Raw genomic sequence first — 19711 nt, forward strand, 5'->3', positions numbered from 1 at the left:
ACACAGTGTAGGTTTCTGCTCTCAAAGCAGACCTCCAGGGCTCGGTGTTCAGCAGTTCTAGGCTTCCACACCCTCCCCCTCTGTTCTCTTCCTCCCGCCCATGAGCTGGTATGGGGGAAGGGCTTGGGTCCCACCTGATAAAGGCTTTTGTACGTTACTCTACTTTGTGAGGTCTGCTCTGTTCGTGAGGTCTGCATGCAGTCTGGTTCAGCCTTCTTTCTTGTTGCTGTTTCAGGGTTAGTTGTAGAAATTAACTATATTTTCATACTATATGTGGTTTTGGGAGGAATTCTCCATCTCACCTCTCACGCTGCCATCTTGAATCCCAAATTCGGTGTTGATTTTCTATAGATATAAGAAATTGTATATTTATGTACTCCTTGGAGATCCTTCCTTAACATTATGAAATGAAGATTTCAAATTAATAGAGAAATGGTGTTTTCTTCGTTTTTTTTCCATCTCTTTTTCCTCTATTTCATGACTCAATAATAGCTTCTTCCATTGGTCTGCCAGGATTCTGGGTGACAATTCCCAGTGAACTCTTATCAGTACCAGATCCTGTCTCTGCAGTATCATTTGGCCAGTAATCTTCTGTGTGTCAATTAGTGTATCTCCTACTATAATAGCACTTCTATAGCTTTTTGTGCATGAAGTATTGCCAGTTTTAACCAAGGAATGTTGAATGTGGAAATAGCCACATGTTAGATTTTTAAATAAGTGAGTTGGGGACAAATATAGAAATAGTTTAGGGATATTCGTGTCCAATGTTGATGTAGTCAAAGACCAGTAATGAATAAATGTTTCTGGTGACAGGATCGTTTTGTATAAAAATCAATTAAATGTTACCTTGTACAATAGAAGCAGTTTCAGTTGAACTTAATTGGCAAAAATCAGTACAAATGAGAAGAAAAAAGGCATGCAATCAGAAACTGAAATTACTTCCCCCCCCCCCCCCATTGCTGTCCAAGGTCGAGATCCAAAAAAGGGAATTTGAATGGTTAGGAGACAGTCTTGTAAGTTGGAATAGAATCTGAATTGGTTTGGTTCTGGACTTTATTTCATTTGGTGTGGAGACAGAGCACCTTTGTTTTCTCTGTCAATTAGAGAGTAGGAAAAACTGAACCTCCTCTATGCAAATCTAAAGGAATTCATGTGGATCAAGACAATGGCGGTCTGGCAGGTCAACCCGGATGCTCTGAGATGCAGATATTACACATATTTACCTTGTCTTAGTATGGTTTTTTTAAATAGCATGGAGAATTATGGATGTGTTTGAAGGAGCTGAAGAAACTCAGATGCTTGTGAAAACACTTGAGGACAAATCTTCCTTCTCTCTTACTTAGATCTGCCTAGAATGCTGAAAGTAGAACATGGGGCATCCAGAAAGGGACTACGGTGTGTCATACAGTCAGAAAGTCATGAGAAAAAAGCAAAGTCTTATCTATATACTGGTTAAGAGGAAGATCAGAGAATCAGTATCAATTCTACCATCTAACTGTTATAACCTGTGGCTTTCCCTCTTTTGGTCTCAAGGAGTTAATAGTACTAACTTTTATGGTTTTTGGAAATATCCAAGAAGGTAGTATGTATAAAGAAGTTATTGTGGTGTCCTGCACATGGTGGTCACTGTTTATTTTTTTAATTTTTAAAATTTTGATATAATTAATGTACAATTACTTGAACATCATTATGTTTACTAGACTTCCCCATTTTCAAGTCCCCCCACATACCCCATTACAGTCACTGTCCATCAGCGAAGTAAGATGCCATAGAATCACTACTTGTCTTCTCTGTATATACTGCTTTTCCCATGTTCCCCCCTTCACATTATGTGTGCTTATCGTAATGCCCCATTTCCCCCCTTATCTCTCCCTTCCCACCCACCCTCCCCAGTCCCTTTCCCTTTGGTAACTGTTGGTCCATTCTTGGGTTCTGGTCACTGTTTTTATTTTGATTTTGATTGTTATCATTATTTCCATACATAGCTCATCAAACACTTCTCCAGAATGGGACATATTTCCTGATTATATCTCAGTATTCTTTAAGCTCAGATATGAAGCTAAACATCCAAATAAATTATATCCATATTTTAAAGTGTAGCATAGGTCTTGATTTCTTTCTGAACACAGCCCTGATCACTCTGGCCAATGGGCATTTTTCTGCTTCAAAAATTACATGAGCATACTATTTATGACATTCTCTATAAGGCACATTAATTATTATTTGTATTTTTGTGTGCTCAAATGCAAAAAGAGTTAAGAGTGGTAAATATCTTAATACCTCAGAAAGTCCATAGTGTCCTGGAACAATGTATTACACTTAGAAGGCATCTAGTAAACGTTTGCTGATTGATTACAGATCATTATGATAAAGGGGAAAAAATGACATAGCAAATTGACAATAATATGCTAATTGAGCCATGTAAGTACTCCAAAAGGAATTAGAGAAGAGGGAGATTGACAGGAAGAGAGGGCTTTCTATGGGATATGGGACTTACAACCAATTTAAGGCAAGGGAAAAGATAGTGCATACAGTAGCAGTTCAAAGCAGAATATTATCATGGTGAGTCTCATTACATATTAGGCTAGTATTGTGTTACAGAACCATAGAAATGTGTAGGCTTGGAAGGATCACTTAGCATCACACATCCAGCCTCTTTACAAGTAATGAAACTGAGTTCAGAAAGTCAGTTGAGTTTGTAGAAGAGATGGGAGAAAGAACTTACTGAAGTTCTTATGGACTGAGGGCTGGAAATTGACCACAACTCTTCTGATAAGTGCAGTATTCTGTCCAGCATTCCATGAACTGTGAAAAGTGAACACGGGATGGACAATGATCCACAATATCAATCACATAGAATTTTGCCTGCTGCATTGCATTAGCTCATCCATGTTTGGATTTACAGCATCAACCTCTTTTCTGGCTTGTCTTTACTCTAGCATATGCTGTCACAGTTCAAGATTTGTGAGTGCTTTCATTCCTTGAGCTGTGCTACAGTAACTGGATACCTTTAGGGTTTCTACATTACCTTTTCTCTTGAAAGGTAAATATGATTTGATAAAACTGCAACAGATTGATGCTCAATATGAGGAAATATTAATGGGACTGGTAGGATTGCAAATACGTAGCAATAAAAGGGGTAAGAAAATGAAGGCCTGAGGTTTGGGGAACTTCATGGGCAGGAAGCACAAACTGTGAGGGAGCATCAGTGAGTTCATGTCCATTTCCTCTTTCTTCTCATGTCATTCCAGGGCATTCCTAGGATGCCTCTCATAGCCCTCCTGATTCAGAAGAACATTTCACCTAATCTCTTATCGATACCTAGGGAATGAGGGAAGCTGGGGAGTTAGAAGCTGTGCTTTGTAGTAGTGAGTTACTGCTTCTTTTCTGCAACTACAGTTTAAGGGGTTATATTAGGAGTGTTTTGTCTGTGTGAAGGCAATATTTTTTCTTTACAATTTGAACCTCATGTAGTCAGTGACTTCCCACAAAGTTGATTTCCTTTTCACTCTCTTTTTCAGGTAAAATTAGTGTCACCCCTGCTTGCAGAGGCAATGGATGAAGCCAATCACACTGTGGTATCTGATTTTGTGTTCCTGGGACTCTCCAGTTCGTGGGAGATGCAGCTCTTCTTTTCCTCTTTTTTTTCCTGTGTTCTACATGGCAAGCCTGATGGGAAACCTCCTCATTGTGTTCTCTGTGATTGCTGACCCTAACTTGCACTCCCCCTTATATTTCCTGCTGGCTAACCTCTCTTTTCTTGATGTGGGAGTTTGCTCTATTGCAGCCCCCAAAATGATTTATGGCCTTTTCAGAAAACACAAAGCCATCTTTTCTGGGGGGTGTATAACTCAGATCTTCTTTGTTCATGCTACTGGGGGCACAGAAATGGTGCTGCTCATTGCCATGGCCTTTGACAGGTATGTTGCCATATGTAAGCCTCTCCACTACCTGATCCTCATGAGCCCACACATGTGCATTTTGATTTTGGCTACAGCCTAGGTTCTTGGCCTCATTCACTCAGTGGCCCAAGTGGCTTTTGTTGTAGACTTGCCCTTCTGCGCTCCTAATGTATTGGACAGCTTTTATTGTGATTTTCCTCAACTCATTAAACTTGCTTGCACAGATACTAATAGACTGGAGTTCATGGTCACAGCCAATAGTGGACTCCTGTCTGTGGGTTCCTACTTCATATAGATTATTTCTTTTACTTATTTATTTATTTGTTTGTTTGTTTGTTTATATTTATTTATGTTTCCTAGGCTCTCCCCTACCCCAAGTCCCCCCTACAAACCCCATTACAGTCACTGTCCATCAGCAAAGTAAGATGTTGTAGAATCACTACTTGTCTTCTCTGTGTTGCAAACCCCTCCCCTTCCCCCACCCCCAACATTATACATGCTAATCATAATACCCCCTTTCTTCTTCCCCACCTTTATCCCTCCCTACCCTCCCATCCTCCCCAGTCCCTTTCCCTTTGGTAACTGTTAAGTCCATTCTTGGGTTCTGTGAGTCTGCTGCTGTTTTGTTCCTTCAGTTTTTCCTTTGTTCTTATACTCCACAGATGAGTGAAATCATTTGGTATTTGTTTTTCTCTGCTTGGCTTATTTCACTGAGCATAATACCCTCTAGCTCCATCCATGTTGTTGCAAATGGCAGGATTTTTTTTCTTCTTATGGCTGAATAATATTCCATTGTGTATATGTACCACATCTTCTTTATCCATTCATCTACTGATGGACACTTAGGTTGCTTCCATTTCTTGGCTATTGTAAATAGTGCTGCGATAAACATAGGGGTGCATCTGTCTATTTCAAACTGGAGTGCTGCATCCTTAGGGTAAATTCCTAGGAGTGGAATGCCCGGGTCAAATGGTAAATCTATTTTGAGCATTTTGAGGAACCTCCATATTGCTTTCCACAATGGTTGAACTAATTTACATTCCCACCAGCAGTGTAGGAGGGTTCCCCTTTCTCCACAACCTCGCCAACATTTGTTGTTGTTTGTCTTTAGGATGGTGGCGATCCTTACTGGTGTGAGGTGATATCTCATTGTGGTTTTAATTTGCATTTCTCTGATGACTAGAGATGTGGAGCATCTTTTCATGTGTCTGTTAGCCATCTGAATTTGTTCTTTGGAGAACTGTCTGTTCAGCAACTCTGCCCATTTTTTAATTGGATTATTTGCTTTTTGTTTGTTGAGGTGTGGAGCTCTTTATATATTTTGGATGTCAAGCCTTTATTGGATATATCATTCATGAAAATATTCTCCCATACTGTAGGGTACCTTTTTGTTCTATTGATGGTGTCTTTGCTGTACAGAAGCTTTTCAGCTTGATATAGTCCCACTTGTTCATTTTTGCTTTTGTTTTCCTTGGCCAGGGACATATATTCATGAAGAAGTCGCTACTGTTCACATCCAAGAGATTTTTGCCTATGTTTTTTTCTAAGAGTTTTATGGTTTCATGACTTACATTCAGGTCTTTGATCCATTTTGAATTTACTTTTGTGTATGGCGTCAGACAAGAGTCCAGTTTCATTCTCTTACATGTAGCTGTCCAGTTTTGCCAGCACCATCTGTTGAAGAGACTGTCATTTCCCCATTGTATGTCTATGGCTCCTTTATTGAATATTAATTGACCATATATGTTTGGGTTAATGTCTGGAGTCTCTAATCTGTTCCACTGGTCTGTGGCTCTGTTCTTGTGCCAGTACCAAATTGTCTTGATTAATATGACTTTGTAGTAGAGCTTGAAGTTGGGGAGTGAGATCCCCCACCCCAACCCCACTTTATTCTTCTTTCTCTGGATTGCTTTGGCTATTCGGGGTCTTTGGTGTTTCCATATGAATTTTAGAAGTATTTGTTCCAGTTTGTTGAAGAATGTTGTTGGTAATTTGATAGGGATTGCATCAAATCTGTATATTGCTTTGGGCAGGGTGGCCATTTTGAGGATATTAATTCTTCCTAGCCAAGAGCATGGGATGAGTTTCCATTTGTTAGTGTTCTCTTTAACTTCTCTTAAGAGTGTCTTATAGTTTTCAAGGTATAGGTCTTTCACTTCTTTGGTTAGGTTTAATCTTAGGTATTTTATTATTTTTGATGCAATTGTGAATGGAATTGTTTTCCTGACTTCTCTTCCTATTGCCTCATTGTTAGTGTATAGGAAAGCCACAGGTTTAAGTGTGTTAATTTTGTATCCTGCCACGTTGCTGTATTCCAATATCAGTTCTAGTAGTTTTGGAGTGGAGTCTTTAAGGTTTTTTATGTACAATATCATGTCATCTGTAATTGGTGACAGTTTAACTTTTTCTTTACCAATCTGGAATCCTTGTATTTCTTTGTTTTCTCTGATTGCCATGGCTAGGACCGCCAGTACCACATTGAATAACAGTGGGGAGAGTGGGCATCCCTGTCTTGTTCCTGATCTCAGAGGAAAAGCTTTCAGCTTCTCACTGTTCAGTATGATGTTGGCTGTGGGTTTATCATATATGGTCTTTATTATGTCAAGGTACTTGCCCTCTATACCCATTTTGCTGAGAGTTTTTATCATGAATGGATGTTGAATTTTGTCAAATGCTTTTTCAGCATCTATGGAGATGATCATGTGGTTTTTGTCCTTCTTTTTGTTGATGTGGTGGATGATGTTGATGGATTTTCCAATGTTGTACCATCCTTGTATCCCTGGGATGAATACCACTTGGTCGTGGTGTATAATCCTTTTGATATGTTTTTGAATTTGGTTTGCTTTTATTTTATTGAGTATTTTTGCATCTACATTCATCAGGAATATTGGTCTGTAATTTTCTTTTTTGGTGGGGTCTTTGCCTGGTTTTGGTATTAGGGTGATGTTGGCTTCATAGAATGAGTTTGGAAGTATTCCCTCCTCTTCTATTTTTTGGAAAACTTTAAGGAGAATGGGTATTATATCTTCCCTGTATGTCTGATAAAATTCCGAGGTAAATCCATCTGGCCCAGGAGATTTTTTTCTTGGGTAGTTTTTTGATTACCGCTTCAATTTCTTTGCTGGTAATTGGTTTATTTAGATTTTGTCTTTCTTCCTTGTTCAGTCTTGGAAGGTTATATTTTTCTAGGAAGTTGTCCATTTCTTCTAGGTTTTACAGCTTGTTGGCATATAGGTTTTCATAGTAGTCTCTAATAATTCTTTCTATTTGTCTTGGGTCCGTCGTGATGTTTCCTTTTTCGTTTGTGATTCTGTTGATGTGTGTTGATTCAATTTTTCTCTTAATAAGTCTGGCTAGAGGCTTATCTATTTTGTTTTTTTTCTCGAAGAACCAGCTCTTGGTTTCATTGATTTTTTCTATTGTTTTATTCTTCTCAATTTTGTTTATTTCTTCTCTGATCTTTATTATGTCCCTCCTTCTGCTGACTTTAGGCCTCATTTGTTCTTCTTTTTCCAATTTTGATAATTGTGACATTAGAGTATTCATTTGGGTTTGTTCTTCCTTCTTTAAATATGCATGGATTGCTATATACTTTCCTCTTAAGACTGCTTTTGCTGCGTCCCACAGAAGTTGGGGTTTGTGTTGTTGTCGTCCTTTATTTCCATATATTGCTGGATCTCCATTTTAATTTGGTTGTTGATCCATTGTCTATTTAGAAGCATGTTGTTAAGCCTCCATGTGTTTCTGAGCCTTTTTACTTTCTTTGTACAATTTATTTCTAGTTTTATATCTTTGTGGTCTGAAAAGTTGGTTAGTAGAATTTCAATGTTTTTGAATTTACTGAGGCTCTTTTTGTGGCCTAGTACATGGTCTATTATGGAGAATGTTCTATGTGCACTTGAGAAGAATGTGTGTCCTGTTGCTTTTGGGTGTAGAGTTCTATAGATTTCTTTTAGGTCCATCTGTTCTAGTGTGTTGTTCAGTGCCTCGGTGTCCTTCCTTATTTTCTGTCTGGTGGATCTGTCCTTTGGAGTGAATAGCGTGTTGAACTCTCCTAACATGAATGTATTGCGTGCTATTTCCTCCTTTAGTTCTCTTAGTATTTGTTTCACATATGCTGGTGCTCCTGTGCTGGGTGCATATATATTTATAATGGTTATATCCTTTTGTTGGACTGAGCCCTTTATCATTATGTAGTATCCTTCTTTATCTCTTCTTACTTTCTTTGTTTTGAAGTGTATTTTGTCTGATACTAGTACTGCAACACCTGCTTATTTAGTCCCTATTGTTTGCATGAATTATCTTCTTCCATGCATTGATTTTTTTTTTGAGAGGGCATTTCTCATATATTTTGATCAAATGGTTGTTAACAACAATAAAATTCTGTATAGGGGGGTCAATGCTCAATGCACAATCATTAATCCATCTCAAGCCTAACTCTCGTCACTCTCCAATCTTCTGAAGCATAACGAACAAGTTCTTACATGGTGAATGAATTCTTACATACTGAATAAATTCTTACATGGTGAAAAGTACAAGGGCATTCATCACAGAAACTTTTGGTTTTGATCACGCATTATGAACTATAAACAATCAGGTCAAATATGAATATTCATTTGATTTTTATACTTGATTTATATGTTGATCCCACATTTCTCTCTTTATTATTATTATTATTTTTCTTTTTAATAAAATGCTGAAGTGGTAGGTAGATGCAAGATAAAAGTAGAAAACATAGTTTAGTGTTGTAGGAGAGCAATTGTAGATGATCAGGTGTGTGCCTGTACACTATGTGTTAATCCAAGCTAGACAAGGGCAATAAATCATCCACGGATGCACAAGATTTCTCTCAAAGCAGGGGGGATGAGGTTCTGAGCCTCACCTCTGTTGATCCCCAACTTCTCACCTGATGGTCCCCCTGCGACTGTGCCTGTCTTAGGTTGTTACTCCCTTGAGGAATCTTAACCATCTCTGGCTAACCAGTCATCTTCCGGGGCCATACAGGGAAATGTAAAGTTGGTAAGTGAGAGAGAAGCCATATTGTTTGAAAACGTTAGCTTTTTACTTCTTTGCAGATTTATGCCCTGTGGCTTCTATGCCCAGCACTTGTCTCGAGGTATCTTTACCACCTGGAGGAATTATGATAGTCAGTAACTTCGATATGAGGCACGAATTCTATTTCAGGGTTGTAATTAGGAAGGAAGAAGAAAAGCTATAGAGGTAGCATATGGAAGAAAACATGGGAGGATTGATTATTTCTTTGGCATATCTTCTTGTAGAGTACCTTAAGAATGTATAGGTTTTAAACTACTAACTAATTTGTACACACATATTAACATAATAGGAATACGGTGACATAAACAAAGCAAATCTACAATTACCATCCATCTCCAGTGAAGCTAAGAAAACCATTTAGGCACCCTAGGCATTTGTGAAAATTTGTCTATGATATGATGGATATTGTCCAACTGTACTTGAACAGTCTGAGAGAAATCAGACAAATTAAAGCAGCCCATTTGTGGGATCTGTTCACCTCATATATGTCCTTTTAACCGTAGATAGACTATAGTCATATGATTTTGGAGTGCTACACCTTGCACCCTACCCAACTCCTGGTTGAGTTCCAACAGTACAGATCCAGTCAAATTCGTTGTCTCACTGTATGCACATGCCAGCCTAGACATCTCCCTCCTCATTCCAATGGCAAGACCAGGAAACGGTGGGGTGGACACAGCCACGACCACAGCATCGCCCGGATCCCTGTGGAGGCCTTTGGATGATCATCCCCCAGCACGAGTCCTCCAGAGAGTGCTGATGCCGGAAGCTACTCCTCATATCGTATCTTAGTTCATTTTCTGGGTATCCAAGCTAGGCCTTGATCTTCTGCATAGAAAAAAACATACCCTTTGCCCACACTTTGACATGCCCTCTATACCACTGTGCAGAACTCATTGGAAGTCAGCACACAGGGAGTGCTTTTTTTTATTATTATTAAGAGAAAGGAATATAATCAGAAAAGAGTACCTCCATAGCTGATCATCTGACACCCTTTAAGTGATCAACGTTAAAGATCTTTAAAGCATGCGTTGATCTTTGATTTACCAATAGTTTTATCCTATCAAGGAGTAATCCCCCTTTTCTTTCTTTCTTTCTTTCTTTTTTTTTTAATCTTTAATCTACACTTACATGAAGAGTACTATGTTTACTATGCTCTCCCCTATATCAGGTCCCCCCTAACAACCACATTATAGTTACTGTCCATCAGCTTAGCAAAATGTTGGAGAATCCCTACTTATCCTCTCTGTGTTGTGCAGCCCACCCTCACCTTTCTCCGTACCCCCCCATGCATGCTAATCTTAATACCCCCCTTCTTCTTCCCTCCCCCTTATCCCTCCCTGCCCACCCATCCTCCCCAGTTCCTATCCCTTTGGTATCTGTTAGTCCATTCTTGGGTTCTGTAACTCTGCTGCTGTTTTGTTCCTTCAGTTTATCCTTTGTTCTTATACTCCTCAGATGAGTGAAATCATTTGGTATTTCTCTTTCTCCGCTTGGCTTATTTCACTGAGCATAATACTCTCCAGCTCCATCCATGTTGCTGCAAATGGTTGGATTTTTCCACTTCTTATGGCTGAGTAGTATTCCATTGTGTATATGTACCACATCTTCTTTATCTATTCATGAACCAAGGACATTTAGGTTGCTTCCAATTCTTGGCTTTTGTAAATAGTGCTGCGATAAACATAGGGGTGCATCTGTCTTTCTCAAACTTGATTGCTGCGTTCTTAGAGTAAATTCCTAGGAGTGGAATTCCTGGGTCAAATGGTAGATCTGTTTTGAGCATTTTGATGAACCTCCAAACTGCTTTCCACAATGGTTGAACTAATTTACATTCCCACCAGCAGTGTAGGAGGGTTCCCCTTTCTCCACAGCCTCGCCAACATTTGTTATTGTTTGTCTTTTGGATGGCAGCTATCCTTACTGGTGTGAGGTGATACCTCATTGTAGTTTTAATTTGCATTTCTGTGATAATTAGCGATGTGGAGCATCTTTTCATGTGTCTCTTGGCCATCTGTATTTCTTTTTTAGAGAACTGTATCATATCATCTGCAAATAGTGACAGTTTAACTTCTTTATCAATCTGGATTCCTTGTATTTCTTTGTTTTGTTTGATTGCCGTGGCTAGAACCTCCAGTACTATGTTAAATAACAGTGGGGAGAGTGGGCATCCCTGTCTTCTTCCCCATCTCAGAGGAAATGCTTTCAGCTTCTCGCTGTTCAGTATAATGCTGGCTGTGGGTTTATCATATATGGCCTTTATTACGTTGAGGTACTTGCCCTCTATTCCCATTTTGCTGAGAGTTTTTATCATGAATGGATGTTGCATTTTGTCAAATGCTTTTTCAGCATCTATGGAGATGATCATGTGGTTTTTGTCTTTCTTTTTGTTGATGTGGTGGATGATGTTGATGGATTTTCGAATGTTGTACCATCCTTGCATCCCTGGTATGAATCCCACTTGGTCATGTTGTATGATCCTTTTGATACACTGTTGAATTCTGTTTGCTAATATTTTATTGAGTATTTTTGCATCTACATTCATCAGGGATATTGGTCTGTAATTTTCTTTTTTGGTGGGGTCTTTGCCTGGTTTTGGTATTAGGGTGATGTTGGCTTCATCGAATGAGTTTGGGAGTATTCCCTCTTCTTCTATTTTTTGGAACACTTTAAGGAGAATGGGTATTATGTCTTCTCTGCGTGTCTGATAAAATTCCGAGGTAAATCTGTCCGGCCCCGGGGTTTCCATCCCTTGATTTTTAATCTGTGCGTGTCTTTGGGTTTGAGGTGAGTCTCTTGTAAACAGCATATAGATGTGTCTTGTTTTTTTTTTTTATCCATTCAGTGACTCTATGTCATTTGATTGGTGCATTTAGCCCATTTACATTTAGGGTAATTATCGATAGGTATGTACTTATTGCCATTCATGGCTTTAGATTTGTGGTTACCAAAGGTTCCAGGTTACTTTCCTTAGTATCTAAGAGTCTAACTTAACTCACTTACTATGCTCTTACAAACACAATCTAAGGGTTCTTTCTATTTCTCCTCCTTCATTTTTTATATATTAGGTATCAAATTCTGTACTTTTTGTCTATCCCTTGATTGACATTGGGGATAGTCAATTTAATTTTGCATTTGCCTCGCTATCAGCTGCTTCACCCTCCCAACCATGGTTGTACTACCTCTCGTGACACCTATCCAAGCCTAGAAACACTTCCATCTATAGCAGTCCCTCCAAACTAGACTGCAGAGATAGTTTGTGGGAGGTAAACTCACTCAGCTTTTGCTTATCTCGAAATTGTTTAATCCCTCCTCCAAATCTAAATGATAATCTTGCCAGATAAATTAATCTTGGTTCCAGGCCCTTCTGCTTCATGGCATTACATACATCATGCCACTCCCTTCTGGCCTCTAAGGTTTCTGCTGAGAAGTCTGATGTTAGCCAAGGGCTTTCCTTTCTATGTGATCTTATTTCTGCCTCTGGCTGCTTTTAACAGTCTGTCCTTATCCTTGTTCTTTGCCATTTTAATTACTATGTATCTTGGTGTTGTCTACCTTGGGTCCCTTGTGTTGGGAGATCTGTGGATCTCCATAGCCTGCGAGACTATCTCCTTCCCCAGATTGGGGAAGTTTTCAGCAACTACCTCCTTAAAGACACTTTCTATCCCTTTCTCTCTCTTTCCACAAGCGGCCACAATCCCAGTCTCCCCAGGAACTCTGCCTGTATTAACTTGCCAACCCAGTAGTCATGCGAGTCTCATGAAAGCACCATGAAATGTTGGTTTGTGCTCCTTGTGCAGCTCTCTGGAGCTAGGTATTCAGCAGTCCCAAGCCTTCCACTCTGTCCCTGCTCCATTTCTCTTCCTCCCACTGGTGATCTGAGGTTGGGGAGGGGGTCAAGACCTGCAGAGCCACAGTTCTGGTACATTACCACATTCGGTGAGTTCTGATCTTTTCTCCAGGTGTATGCAGTCTAACACCATCTTCTTTCCTGTTGCTCTCTCCGGATTAGTTGCACCAATTAAATTTTCTAATTGTATCCCATTGTAGGAGGAAGCATCTCTCTCTCCTCTCATGCTGGCATCTTTAATCTGCTTTCAGAAGGCACATTTAACAGCAAATGAAATATAAGAATTATAATAATGAGCTCGCACACATATGGAACTCATTAGTGAACCTACATGCTCCATCACTTACTAACAGCTGATTTTGTTGATTAGTAGAATGGCCTGCTGAGATGCAGGGGTGCTAGTTTGAGCATTCACCCTAGGCTGATGACATGCTGTACGTCAGGATGCACTATAAACCTGGGATAAGTTACACATGCAGGTTGTATTACTTTCCTTTTCACAGCTCCTGTGGGGTCTCCCTCTTCTGCAGCTACTGCTTTTTACATGTGGTCCTAGAAATAACTCCTCCCCATCTCCCTGGAGTCCTGGGATGATAAGAGCTCACTGCTCTTGCCAGCTTTGGGTTCCATTACCACCACCAAAACTCTGGCATATAATCCATCAATCAACTGACTTTAATCATCAATTTGAAAGTGACCTCTCTTCCTGTCTGGACTTCAATACCCTGAAATAGCTGTTAAAAAAATGAAAATAAATAAACTAGAGCCATATGCATTTATATAGATAAATAGATATAAATGTAGAGCAAAAAAAATAAGGTCTGTAAGAATACATACCAAACTATATCTACCTCTAGAGAAAAAGGCAGGGCCTTGGGGTAAGTAGGAGTCATGACCAAAGTGTCCTTGGTTTTATTTGTGATTTTCTAATTTTTGAAATGAGAAAGATTCATGTATTTTCTGTATAATTAAAATTGATTTTAAAAATTAAAATTTTTACTATCAAGTCATTCTGTGAGATTTTGAGTTTTCAAAGTATCATTTGCTCATATCAAAAGTTAAGATTTTATTAATTCTAATATGTATATATATATTTTTCCAGCTAAAATTAAACATATGACTACATGGTTTGAATCTGCTCTCTTTCAGATAACTCTGAGGGTTAAGAATAATGTATCCCTGAGCTGATTATACGTCTGTTTCAAAAATCATATGCTGTCTGGCATTATAGGTATTCAAAACGGAGGTTGGGGGTCATGGATATGAATACCCTTTGAGAAGACACTGAGTGAGGTTAATAGTTTAACTTTTGTATAATTGTATTCTTCATATTTTATTTTTTCTTGGTTCAACAAATATTTATAGAATATCGACTCAATGCCAGAAAATGTGCAAGACACACAGATAGGGTAGCAAACAATAAGACAGCCTCTCTGCCACTGAAGAGCCTCCATTGTATGGGACACAGAGGGAGAAACAGTTGCGATGTTATGACGTACAGGCAGCGAGAAGCAAGTGCACAAGATGCTAAGGGAGTACAAAGTGGAGCATAGAGGAAAGCGGTGGCTGTGCATCAGAACACCTCAGGTGCCTATTGAAAAAGCAAGGCATGGCGAAATGAGAGAGAGACTTTCTCAAATAGTCTGCTGTGAAGATTTAGATATGCCACAGATATGTAATATGTGTGGGACCAGAAATTCACTGTGCTTTTTCAATAGTCCTAAAGTTCCCTGTTTCTACCTGAACTTTCCAGTTCTTTATTGTAAGCATGTCCACTTGTCTGTAGCACTGTGAAAGTAAAATAAAGATATTATCAGGAGCTAAGATGGCAGTGTGAACACAGCAGCAGAAATCTCCTCCCAAAACCACATATATTTTTGAAAATACAACAAAGACAACTCTTCCAAAAGGGAGACCAGAAGACACAGGACAACATCCAGAGCACATCCACACCTGAGAGAACCCAGCGCCTCGTGAACAGGTAAGATACAGGCCCTGGCCCGGCGGGATCCAAGCGCCTCACACCCCAGCTCTGGGGGGGAGGAGAGGAGTTGGAGAAGGGAGGGGGACAGAGCCCAGGACTCCTAAACACCCAGCCCTAGCCATCTGCACCAAAGTACAGACATAGCGCATGCGTGGGGTCCTGGATACTAGGGAAACACGACAGTAAGAGCTGTGAGTGGGTCCCTACAGCCAGCGCCCCAGGGACAAAGAAAAGCGAGTACTTTTTGGAAGTCTTAAAGGGACAGGGACCCCACAGCCAGATGGTAGCATCCTGGGACACTTAGTCCAGCAGCAGGGAACACCAGGCACTCTAAACCCCTGGATAGCAGGGAAGCTCAGAGGCCCCTCACAACAGCTCAGAGGCTGTTGGAGATAAACAGCCTCCCCGCCATTCCCCTCCGATGCAGCTCCACCATATCAGAGCAGTAGTCTGAGGCAGGCCACGCCCACAGAAGAGCGGAGATAAACTCTACTCAGTTGGGCAAGAATCAGAAGTTCCGTCTGCGTGCAGCAGCCAAGCACAAGCCACGAGAGGTCACTGTTCTCCCAGGAGAGAAAGGCCACAAACCAACAAGAAGGGAGGTTTTACCAGCCGTCACTTGTTTCAGCTCTGCAAACAATCTCTATCACCATGAAAAGGCAAAATTTGAGGTTGACAAAGATTACAGAGACAACGTCTAAGAAGGAGACAGACCTCTCCAGTCTTCCTGAAAAAGAATTCAAAATAAAAATCATAAACATGCTGATGGAGATGCAGAGAAATATACAAGAGCTAAGGGATGAAGTCCGGAGGGAGTTTACAGATGTCCACAGGGAGATTACAGACGTCCAGAAGGAGATTACAGAAGTGAAACAAACTCTGGAAGGATTTATAAGCAGAATGGATAAGATGCAAGATGTCATTGATGGAATAGAAACCAGAGAACAGGAATGCATAGAAGCTGACACAGACAGAGATAAAAGGAATGAAACAATATTAAGAGAACTGTGTGACCAATCCAAAAGGAACAATATCCATATTATAGGGGTACCAGAAGAAGAAGAGAGAGAAAAAGGGATAGAAACTGTCTTTGAAGAAATAATTGCTGAAAACTTCCCCAAATTGGGGAAGGAAAAAATCGCAAAGACCACAGAAATACACAGAACGCCCAACAGAAAGGACCAAAGGAGGACAACACCAAGACACATAATAATTAAAATGGCAAAGATCAAGCACAAGGACAGAGTTTTAAAGGCAGCTAGAGAGAAAAACGTCACCTATAAAGGAAAACCCATCAGGCTATCATCATATTTCTCAACAGAAACCTTACAGGCCAGAAGAAAATGGCATGATATATTTAATGCAATGAAACAGAAGGGCCTTGAACCAAGGATACTGTATCCAGCACGATGATCATTTAAATATGAAGGAGGGATTAAACAATTCCAAGACAAGCAAAAGTTAAAGGAATTTGCTTCCCACAAACCACCTCTACAGGGTATTCTAGAGGGAATATTCTAGACGGGACCACTCTTAAGACTAAACAGATGTCACCAGAGAAAATAAAATCACAGCAAGGAGAGCAGACCAGCCAAATACTAACTAAAGGCAAAAAAATAAAATCAATTACCTACTAAAAGCAGTTAAAGGAAACACGAAAGAGCTCAGAATAAAACAACCAACATATAAAGAATGGAGGAGGAGGAATAAGAAGGGAGAGAAGAAAAGAATTTCCAGACAGTGTATATAACAGCTCAATAAGCGAGCTAAGCTAGGCAGTAAGATACTAAAGAAGCTAACCTTGAACCTTTGGTAACTACGAATCTAAAGCTTGCAATGGCAATAAGTACATATCTTTCAATAGTCACTCTAAATGTAAATGGACTAAATGCACCAATCAAAATACACAGAGTAATAGAATGGATAAAAAAGCAAGAAACTCACCTCAAACCAAAGACATGCAGAGACTAAAAGTCAAGGGATGGAAAGACATATATCAGGCAAACAACAGAGAGAAGAAAGCAGGGGTTGCAGTACTAGCATCAGACAAAATAGACTTCAAAACAAAGAAAGAAACAAGAGATAAAGAAGGACATTACATAATGATAAAGGGCTCAGTCCAACAAGAGGATATAACCATTATAAATATATATGCACCCAACACAGGAGCACCAGCATATGTGAAACAATTACTAAGAGAACTAAAGGAGGAAATAGAATGCAATGCATTCATGTTGGGAAACTTCAACACACTATTCACTCCAAAGGACAGATCCACCAGACGGAAAATAAGTAAGGACATGGAGGCACTGAACAACACACCAGAACAGATGAATCTAATAGACATCTATAGAGCTCTACCTCTAAAAGCAACAGGACATACATTCCTCGCAAGTGCACATGGTACGTTCTCCAGAATAGACCACATACTAGGTCACAATAAGTGCCTCAGTAAATTCCAAAAGATTGAAATTCTACCAACCAACTTTTCAGACCACAAAGGTATAAAACTAGAAATAAATTCTACAAAGAAAACAAAAAGGCTCAAGAAAACACGGAGGCTTAAAAACATGCTCCTAAATAATCAATGGATAATGAACAAATTAAAATAGAGATCAACGAATATATGGAAACAAATAAGAACAACACAAAGCCCCAGCTTCTGTGCGATGCAGTGAATGCAGTGAAAGCAGTCTTAAGAGGAAAGTATATAGTGATCCAGGCACACTTAAAGAAAGAAGAACAATCCCAAATGAGTAGTCTAATATATCAATTAACGAAACTGGAAAAAGAAGAACAAACGAGGCCTAAAGTCAGCAGAAGGAGGGACATAATAAACAGAGAAGAAACAAAGAAAATTGAGAAGAATAAAATAATAGAAAAAATCAATGAAACCAAGAGCTGGTACTCTGAGAAAATAAAATAGATAAGCCTCTACCCAAACTTATTAAGAGAAAAAGAGAATCAACACACATAAACAGATTCAGAAATGAGAATGGAAAAATCACAACAGACTCCACAGAAATACAAAGAATTATTAAAGACTACTATGAAAACACATATGCTAATAAGCTGGAAAACCTAGAAGGAATGGACAACTTCCTAGAAAAATACAACCTTCCAAGAATGACCAAGGAGGAAACACAAAACTTAAACAAATCAATTATGAGCAAAGAAATTGAAATGGTAATAAAAAAACTACCCAAGAACAAAACCCCCAGGCCAGAAGGATTTACCTCAGAATTTTATCAGACATACAGAGAAGACATAATACCCATTCTCCTTAAAGTTTTCCAAAAAATAGAAGAGGAGGGAATACTCCCAAACTCATTCTATGAAGCCAACATCACCCAATACCAAAACCAGGCAAAAACCCCACCAAAAAAGAAAACTACAGACCAATATCCCTGATGAATGAAGATGCAAAAATACTCGATAAAATATTAGCAAACAGAATTTAAAAATACATCAAAAAGATCATACACAACTATCAAATGGGATTCATCCCAAGGATGCAAGGATGGTACAACATTCGAAAATCCATCAACATCATCCACCACATCAACAAAAAGAAAGACAAAAACCACATGATCATCTCCATAGATGCTGAAAAAGCATTTGACAAAATTCAACATCCACTCATGATAAAAACTCTCAGCAAAATGGGAATACAGGGCAAGTATCTCAACATAATAAAGGCCATATATGATAAACACACAGCCAAGATCATACTGAACAGCGAGAAGCTGAAAGTTTTTCCTCTGAGATCAGGAAGAAGACAGGGATGCCCACTCTCCCCACTGTTATTTAACATAGTACTGGAGGTCCTAGCCACAGCAATTAGACAAAACAAAGAAATACAAGGAATCCAGATTGGTAAAGAAGAAGTCAAACTGTCACTATTTTCAGATGACATGATATTGTACATAAAAAACCCGAAAGGCTCCGCTCTAAAACTACTAGAACTGATATTGGAATACAGCAAACTGGCAGGATACAAAATTAACACACAGAAAATTGTGGCTTTCCTATACAAGAACAATGAAGCAATAGAAAGAGAAATCAGGAAAACAACTCCAATCACAATTGCATCAAAAAGAATAAAATACCTAGGAATAAACCAAACCAAAGAAGTGAAAGACCTATACCCTGAAAACTACAAGTCACTCTTAAGAGAAATTAAAGGGGACACTAACAAATGGAAACTCATCCCATGCTCATGGCTAGGTAGAATCAATATTGTCAAAATGGCCATCCTGCCCAAAGCAATATACAGATTTGATGCAGTCCCTATCCAATTAGCAGCAACATTCATCAATGAACTGGAGCAAATAATTCAAAAATTCATATGGAAACACCAAAGACCAGGAATAGTCAAAGCAATCCTGAAAAAGAAGAATAAAGTAGGGGGGATCTCACTACCCAACTTCAAGCTCTACTACAAAGCCATAGTGATCAAGACAATTTGGTACTGGCACAAGAACAGAGCCACAAACCAGTGGAACAGATTAGAGACTCCAGACATTAACAAAAACATATATGGTAAATTAATATTTGATAAAGGAGACATGGACATACAATGGCAAAAAGACAGTCTTTTCAACCGAAGGTAGTGGCAAAACTGGACAGCTACATGTAGGAGAATGAAACTGGACCATTGTCCAACCCCTTATAAAAAGGTAAACTCAAAATGGATCAAAGACCTGAATGTAACTCATGAAACTATTAAACTCTTGGAAAAAAACATGGGCAAAAACCTCTTAGACATAAACATGAGAGACCTCTTCTTGAACATATCTCCCCAGGCAAGGAAAACAGCAGCAAAAACGAGCAAGTGGGACTACATTAAGCTGAAAAGCTTCTGTACAGCAAAAGACACCATCAATAGAACAAAAAGGAACCCTACAGTATGGGAGAATA

General features: G+C 39.2%; 1 pseudogene; it reads left to right on the top strand.

Moving 5' to 3' along the window:
* The first annotated feature begins 3554 nt into the window (after window positions 1-3554).
* On the top strand, window positions 3555-13973 carry LOC140850656 (olfactory receptor 4F3/4F16/4F29-like; annotated as a pseudogene).
* The last annotated feature ends 5738 nt before the right edge of the window (window positions 13974-19711 follow it).

This window comes from Manis javanica, chromosome 8 (genome assembly GCF_040802235.1).
Source record: "Manis javanica isolate MJ-LG chromosome 8, MJ_LKY, whole genome shotgun sequence".
Lineage (NCBI taxonomy): Eukaryota > Metazoa > Chordata > Mammalia > Pholidota > Manidae > Manis > Manis javanica.